The following is an 8,965-nucleotide window of genomic DNA, read 5'->3' on the forward strand; positions in this document are numbered from 1 at the left end:
TGTCACGGTCTAATTTTAAAAAATCCCAATTCTACTTTGAATATGGGACTCAAAACTTCTTATTACAAATAATGCAATTGAAAGAAAATGAATAGCATGTTTTAATTAGTTGCACCCAAAAGTTCTGTTGGTGATAGGAAGTAACTGATGATATAATTTTGTTACTAATGATGATCGTTCCATCATTAGTAACCAACCACTTAAAAAGCAGTGTGTGATTGATAATGTTTATGAGTTAACTAAGATTGACAAGCAGAGAAAAAGAAAACATGGAATTGTAATTTTCATTTTAAAAAGTAATCAAGAATTTCATGCTGTCCGAAGACGTGCGTACCTTAAATCATTGCATTTTTTTTTCCCCTCTTTTCTCTCAAAAGTTATTTGTGTTAAACATGTACTTGAATTTGTTATGATCATAAGACATGATCATAAGCTTGTTACTTACAAAGAAATTAATTTACAAAAAAATAATTTGATCTAATATCATCTTTGAAGGGAATTATTCAATTCTAATAGACAACATCAATGGTCTTTCAACCAATGCAGCTATATGAAACATTTGTCTCGATATATCATTCTAGGCAATGAAGTTCAAACACACAGAGTTCAGTTTCACACGTCGTGATTGTAATGAGTCAGCCCATGTTTTAGCAAGATTTGGTTGTATACGAAATGAGTTTTATTCAGATTCTGTGTATATGCTTCCATGGTTAACTTCTACTTTGTATCACCCAAACATTGGTTAGTTATATAAAATGACCTTTTCGACGAAAAAAAAAAATCTAATATCATCTAATTGTTTGACAATAATGAATATCACATCTACTGTTCTATAACTATTTTTTCTAGTTGTTACAAGTTATACCATCAAAACTGCAATTGAACTACCATTGCATTTTTTTTTTTTTTTTTAAAAAAAAAACTACCATTGCATTTTATTCAATATGTTCATATATAATAAGTTGAGTATAGCTGAACAAGGTCCAACGGCTCAAGGCAGCTGAAATCTTTTGTGACAAAATATATTTGACCACTTCTTCAAACATTGGAGTTCAAATCAAACTAGATGATGGTAACTTTTTGAGGATTTATCACCAAACCAATTGATTTTTGTTTTTCTTTAAATTAGATGATTTTTGAGTTTGGCATTGGTGAGAGAGTAAGTTTGGCTAGTTTGTTATTCTTTCGAGCTTGTTTTAAATCTTTCCTTTTTTTTTGGGGTTTATTTTACGATTTCAGTTAGTCTCTCCGTAACTTAAGGTTTTGCTTCCTTTCGATTTTTTTTGCTTGTAATCTCTAGAAATATTTAGTGTTTCGTCAGCACATCTATACTAATAAAAAATAAGAGCTATAAGCTCACAAGGCCGTCCACATAGGATTTTAAACAACCAATAGAAATTTGACATATCACTTATTAACATTTTATACAATTTCCAGAATTTTCTATATTAAGAATTATTTTAAACAATCTATCATGATTTGACATAAAATACATCTAAAGTTTAAAATATTTTAAATATTTAATCTCTATTAAAAATTTAAAAGTTTAAGAATTACTAAATATTATATATCAAATTTTTTAATATCTTGAAAATATCTTACTTATATCCGTTTGTGTTTTATATCTCTTATGAACTGTAAAACATGTTTTTGTGTATGACTTTACAAATGATTTGATACTTTTGCAGTAAAAATTTTATTTTTAAGTCTAAGAAAGAAGGATTGACATCGCAAGACCTTGATTTGATGTTATTTGAGTTTAAAGAACAAGGATCGATGAAAAGCACAAATATTGTTTTAACTATACATGTGTTCATATTACTTTCTCTGCAAGTAAGGATTTTGGTTTGAGAAGTTTCTAAAACCGAATAAGCATATGGATGAAATTATCAATAATTGGGTGCATGTGTTGACTATGTTGGTCTTCATAAATTACACAAATTTTATGAGAAAATAAATTATTTTGGTCTTGGAGTTTGATGGGTTAACAAGTTGTGTGGTAGTCTTAAAAAAGGTTTTTCAGTAGAAAAATGTGAAGAAATTGAAGAGGAAGAAGAAGAAAAAGAGTATAACGAAGAACCGGACGGTAAAAGTAACAATGTTAATTACCATAAAATTTGACAATGAAAATGACAAGAAAGAATATGAAGAATAAGAAAACATTGAATAAAAAACACGAAAACATAGGTGATAACGATCAATTAAATATGAAAAACGAGATAAATTCATGATTATAAAATTGTTTCGTTTTTCTGGTGGTCAAATAAATGGTTTAGGATATGTGAGGTCACCAGTTTGATTCGCCTCGCCTGGACGTGAGTTAAATTCATGATTTTTTTTATCAGATTTGATTTTATAACACAACTGATTTATATATATTTTTAAAAATGTGTATCTGAAATTTATTTTTTTCCTTAATAGTAATCTAAAGTTTTCTATAAGATAATATTTCATTACCGTCATCAATCATATATAATTTTAATCTAAGAAAGAAGGATTGACATCGCAAGACCTTGATTTGATGTTATTTGAGTTTAAAGAACAAGGATCGATGAAAAGCACAAATATTGTTTTAACTATACATGTGTTCATATTACTTTCTCTGCAAGTAAGGATTTTGGTTTGAGAAGTTTCAATATGTGTGGATCTAAAACCGAATAAGCATCTGGATGAAATTATCAATAATTGGGTGCATGTGTTGACTATGCTGGTCTTCATAAATTGCACAAATTTTATGAGAAAATAAATTATTTTGGTCTTGGAGTTTGATGGGTTAACAAGTTGTGTGGTAGTCTTAAAAAAAAGTTTTTCAGTAGAAAAATGTGAAGAAATTGACGAGGAAGAAGAAGAAAAATAGTATAACGAAGAACCGGACGGTAAAAGTAACAATGTTAATTTGATGGGTTAACAAAGTACCATACAATTTGACAATGAAAATGACAAGAAAGAATATGAAGAATAAGAAAACATTGAATAAAAAACACGAAAACATAGGTGATAGCGATCAATTAAATATGAAAAACGAGATAAATTCATGATTATAAAATTGTTTTGTTTTTCTGGTGGTTAAATAAATGGTTTAGGATATGTGAGGTCACCAGTTTGATTCGCCTCGCCTGGACGTGAGTTAAATTCATGATTTTTTTATCAGATTTGATTTTATAACACAACTGATTTATATATTTTTTTAAAAATGTGTATCTAAAATTTATTTTTTTTCTTAATAATAATCTAAAGTTTTCTATAAAAAAATATTTCGTTAGTGTCATCAATCATATATAATTTTAATCAAAATATATATAGATATACGTCACGCCAATGTATCAATTTATCGCATTATTAATTAATTAAAATGTAGATGACACAATTTTGATATTTTTTAATTTGGGGTTAAATGCATAAATATGAAAATTTGATTTGAGAAAAAATAAATAAATAGAAGGAAACAAAAACAGAATGCGAGGGGAACAAAAAGAGCGAGCGTATCTCTCCGCAAATGATGGGGACAAAAGTGGCCTAAAATCTGAGACTCTGAGGTTTTGAGTGTTTGTTTGTTCAACAAACAAAACAAAAAAAAAAGTCGGAGGTTTTGAGTTCTCTCTATACCAACACTCACTCATCGCTCACTTCCTTCCTTCCTTAAAATCTCCGACCTAATCAAAATACACATTTGCATCTCTATTGCTCCTCTGTCGAAACCGTTACTGTCTTCGAATTGGATCTCTCTTTCGAGCAGAAACACCCAATTGAACAATCACAGTTCCTCAGGTTTTGATTCCACTCTCATCATCTGAAAAAAAAATTCCAGTTTAAATTAGTTGAAAGGTCGAAACTTTTTTTTAGTCTACTACTGGGTTCTTTAGTTTCTTCTATATAGGAGGAAACTCATCGATTTGTTCAGGAATTAGCTAGTGATTTTGAATTGGGGTTTTGCTTTTAGTTTTTATAAAGCTTTGTCTTTTTTTTTATTGTTCTTGAGAAATAATAAACATTTGCATTGCACCTACTACTCTCAAAAGTTTCACTTCTTTCTGTTTTTTGTATTGTTTAATTCATTAGTATGCTTCCTGGGAATTTTTATAATCTTTAATAGATAGCACTGTTACTAATAAAAGATTTAAAGAAGATCTATATGTTTGTTTGTTTCAGATCAAAATCTATTGGTTTACTTTTGAGAGCTTGTGGATTCTACTTCTTGTCTGTTTCTTCTTATTTAGATTTAGTTGTGGATCAAAGCAATATAGTCTTGTTTCTTATTATTTTAAATGGTAACATTTCTTTCTAAATCAAGAAGTCTGTACTGAATCAAAGGGTGCTTTATCTAGACGACTTGACAGCTTGGATCTTCTTATGTCTTTCTGTTTATAGCATTTTAAAGTAAGATTGTGGTTTTCAAGTGTTCTTGGAACATATAGAATGAAACAGGTTTATGAAGATTGAGGTTTTATCTGCATTCTTATTTGGCGATTTCTCCTTTTTATTCTTTCCACTGTGACAGGGAAAGCTAGGCTTGAGGTTTGAGGATACCGTTTCCTCTCTGTCGATAAGAAAGCGGCTACAATGCCCGAGTCCCACGAAGCATCGAATTACGATGAGGTATCTATGCAGCAAACCATGCTCTTTTCTGATGGTCTTCAGGTAGATTATGAGTATTGCTAAAAACTTCATGTTTCTGATCATTTCTGTTAAGTCTCCATCCGAATTAGAAAGAGAATGAAACTAAGCACAAAGATATGTTCTATGTGTGAAAACGATATAACAGTGAAATGATTATTAAGATCCAAGTGTGGTTAGTTGTTACAATGTTCAATCATATGTTGGTTTTTCAATATTCTTTAAGCTGCTCTTTTATTTGCTCAGGACTTGAAGAATCTGCGAGCACATTTGTATTCGGCAGCTGAGTATTTCGAACTGTCTTACACTACTGACGATAAAAAGCAGATGTGAGTACTGTAAGAATTACCGCTTCAGATTAATTGTGTCATTGAAAATGCTCCTTTTTTTCTAACTAGTTAGTTGTTACACGTTAATGCAGAGTTGTAGAGACTCTGAAAGATTATGCCGTGAAGGCTCTGGTGAATACAGTTGATCATTTAGGCTCTGTTACATATAAAGTGAACGACTTTATCGATGAAAAAGTCGATGAAGTAGCAGAGACTGAACTTCGAGTGTCTTGCATCGAACAGGTATATAAATATTCCTCTAAAAAACTTGTATTTGTCCGTAAAGGTTCCTACTTTAAGTTCTTTCTCACGTCGATTTTTCTTACCGAGTGTGTTTTTGTTGGAAAACAACAATGTGATGTGATGGGGGTTAGAGGCTAAGGATGTGCCAAGAGTATATGGATCATGAAGGGCGTTCACAGCAATCACTTGTGATTGATACTCCAAAGTTCCATAAACGATACGATACATCTTACCCGGTAAAATTCTCTCTTTCTCTCCCTCTCTCTCTCACACACACAAGTTCCGGGACTCACAAGCAAAAAGATGCATTCTTCTTTATCAGCGGGTGAGATTATGACTGCTACCAATCTTGAAAAGCTTAAGTACTTTGGAAGTAGTTTAGAGGATGCAGATGACTGGAACCAATTTCGAAATGGTAATTTTGTATTTCTCTATGTTTACTCTGTAAAAAAATCCAAAATCCAATTTTCAAGATTTCTTCCTAACTCAGTTTGGTTTCCTCTTTCCGTTCTTTTAAAGCTGTCCGTGCTACAATACGGGAAACACCTCCACTACCTGTTAGGTAAAAACACCAAACACATTTGAAGCACAAAGGTAATGTGAAATCAGATGATTTTAACCGTGTTTCCAACCTTTTCAGAAAATCGACATCTCAGACTTCATCTCCACGGCTACCACCTCAACGATCAGCAACCTTTTCATTTACCTCTACCATTCCGAAGAAAGAACAAGGTAAAAAACCGATATAGCTTAATTACAATCTTTAATACACCGATCTTTTATTCATGTTTTAGTGTGATTTAATCAGATAAGATATCAGTTTCACCGCATCGGTTTCCGCTACTAAGATCAGGATCAGTAGCTACTCGGAAGTCAGCATCAATCAGCCGACCAACGACACCAAGCAAGAGCAGATCTATAACACCTATACGGGTATAAAAGAGCTTCGATTCAATACCAAAAAAAGTTGTTTGTTTCATCACTTTTATCTCTTCTTGATTCCTCTTCTTTTACATTTTTTTTTCCAGTATCCATCAGAACCAAGAAGATCGGCTTCTGTCCGGGTGGCATTCGAGAAAGAAAACCAGAAAGAAACAGAGCAGCAAGTACCTAGCAAGAGCAAACGACTACTCAAGGCGTTGCTTAGTCGACGCAAAACCAAGAAAGACGACACTCTCTACACTTTCTTGGACGAATACTAAAATGCCATTACCGGTTTATCTGTGGATGCGCTCTACTGAACCGGAATATTGTGAATTTTCATTTTTCTTTTTATATATATTATTAATACACTAAAATTAATAGAGAAAATATATATTTTTATTTTGTTGTTACGGACTTACGGTAATGTAAACAGAATTTCTATTTATTGTGATTGTGAAAGCAACTTTTACAATTTTAATATTCAAAACCACCAAACACAAAAATGAAGGAAAAAGTCATTTATACATGTACTCTCTCAAATGTGCGGATTTTTTCCTATACAAATTATTAGTGCCAGTTTAGACGTCGATTTGCTCCTTTCAATTCAAAAAAAGATTAAAAATCATTAATATCTTAAATCTTTTTTATTTATAATACCTTATTGTATTTTCTCTCGAATGAAATGACAATCATTCTCGATATGCTTCGTTCGCTCATGAAAAACTGGGTTTGTGGCAATCTATATTACGGACTTGTTTTCGCAACAAAGACGCATTGGTTGGTCGTGTGAAACACCAAGATCTTGGAGAACACGCTTCAACCATAAAAGGTCTTTTGTAAGATATGTCATTGCACGATATTTCGCCTCTGTAGATGACATACTCACAATGTCTTGTTTCTTGGCTTTCCATGAGATTGGAGACTCGCCAAGCTGTACAAAATACCCAAATACAAAACGCCGTGAGTTCTTACAACTCGACCAATCAAAATCACACCATCCTGTAATCTGAAAATTATGTTGTGCTTTGAGTAGGATCCCTTGTCCAACAGTCCCGTTCAAATAACACACTGCTCGTAACGCTGCTTGCCAATGATCTACCTGTGGAGTCTGCTAGAACGTGTACACAATAAGCCAAATCTGGTCTTGTTGACACCAAATAGATCAATTTCCCAATCAAACGTCGATACGGTTCGGGATCCAGAAGCAAAGGTGAAGTAGATCATGAGAGACTATGTGATTGCTCCAACGAAAACGCAACAGGTTTACACCCCATCAAACCTGCTTCCTGGACAATCTCCAAAGCATATTTCCTCTTATTTAAATAAAATCTTTGTGAACTGTGGGCAACCTTAATGCCTAAGAAGTATTTCAGAGCACAAAGATCCTTCATTGTGAAACAAGTAGCCAAGTAGGCTTTGAAGGTATGCATAGCGGTATCCGAGTTACTAGTGATGATAATATCATCAACATAAATCAATAGATGTATTCGTATCCCACCTTTGTCAAACGTAAACAGAGAGTAATCAGAAAGAGATTGTTGAAATCCATACTCACGCAATGCTGTCGTTAGCTTCTGAAACCAGCAGCGAGGAGCCTGCTTCAAACCATACAAAGACTTGCGCAGTCTACAAACCTTCTTCTCATCACTTGCAAAATAACCAGGAGGAGGCTTCATGTAATCTTCTTCGGTGAGATCTCCATGGAGGAAGGCGTTATGCACATCCATTTGATGGCAAGCTAATTGTTTCCAGAAGCAATTTCCAAGAACATACGCACTGTTTGCATTCGAGCTACCGGAGCAAACATTTCACCATAGTCTTTCCCTTCAATTTGACTGCTACCCAAAGCAACCAAACACGCCTTTTATCGCTTTATGGATCCATCAGAGTTGAGCTTAATCTTGCAAACCCATTTTGAGCCAATTGCTTTCTTGCCTGGTGCTAAATCTTCAATGGTCCAAGTTTCATTTTCCTCAAGAGAAACATGGCCTTGGTCCAAACTTTATTTTTAACCTCTTGTTAAAACGATTTTGGCTCAACACCATATGTGATTGCAACCAAATATGCTCAATGGGTAGATGAAAATTGGGAATTAGTAATATAATTTTCGATAGGGTACAAATATGTAGAATTACCCAGCATATGTATCTGAGCAGAGTTAGTCTGATAATCTTTAAATCGAATCGGCGGTTGACGTGGTCGCTCGCCCCTGCGAATGGGAATAACCGACGGTGCTGTCGGCATAGAGAAGGAGGGCACACGCAGAGTGATAGGCGAACAGGATTCAGGTCATGACTCCGACAACGAAGATGAAGAAGTCGACGATGCAGGATTGGCGGAGGAAGAAGATGAAATCGAGTCTGCTGATGGGCTTGTAACATTTGGTGTTGCTAATGGGCCTGAAGAAACAGATGGAATGATAAAGGAATAAGAACTGGTGGTCCATTAAGGTCTTCGTCCAATGGGCCTGTTGAAGGAGAAGCCCACATCGGATCATCTTCTGGCTCTGTTTCGTTTCCAGCCGACGAATGTGGTCGTGATACAAAGGGGAATTCAGATTCGCAGAAAATCACATCACGAGAGATGAAAAATTCTTGTGTTTCGAGATCATAAAGCTCCGAGCCTTTTTACCATATGGGTAACTAACAAAGACACACCGTCGACTACGTGAAGCAAATTTATCGCTTTTATGAGATTGATTGTGAGCATAACATAGGCTTCCAAAAACTTTGATATGATCATAGCTTGGTGCTCCTCCATGTAATTTCTCATATGGAGTAAGTCCGTTAAGAACTGAGTTAGGAGTGCGGTTGATTAGATAGCCTGCCGTTAAAATGCACTCCCCCCCCCCCCCC

At 34.0% G+C, this 8,965-nt stretch overlaps 1 pseudogene; it reads left to right on the forward strand.

Annotated features, from left to right (window-relative positions):
• LOC104780752 lies at positions 3,468 to 6,565 on the forward strand (annotated as a pseudogene).

Source organism: Camelina sativa, chromosome 4 (assembly GCF_000633955.1).
Source record: "Camelina sativa cultivar DH55 chromosome 4, Cs, whole genome shotgun sequence".
NCBI lineage: Eukaryota > Viridiplantae > Streptophyta > Magnoliopsida > Brassicales > Brassicaceae > Camelina > Camelina sativa.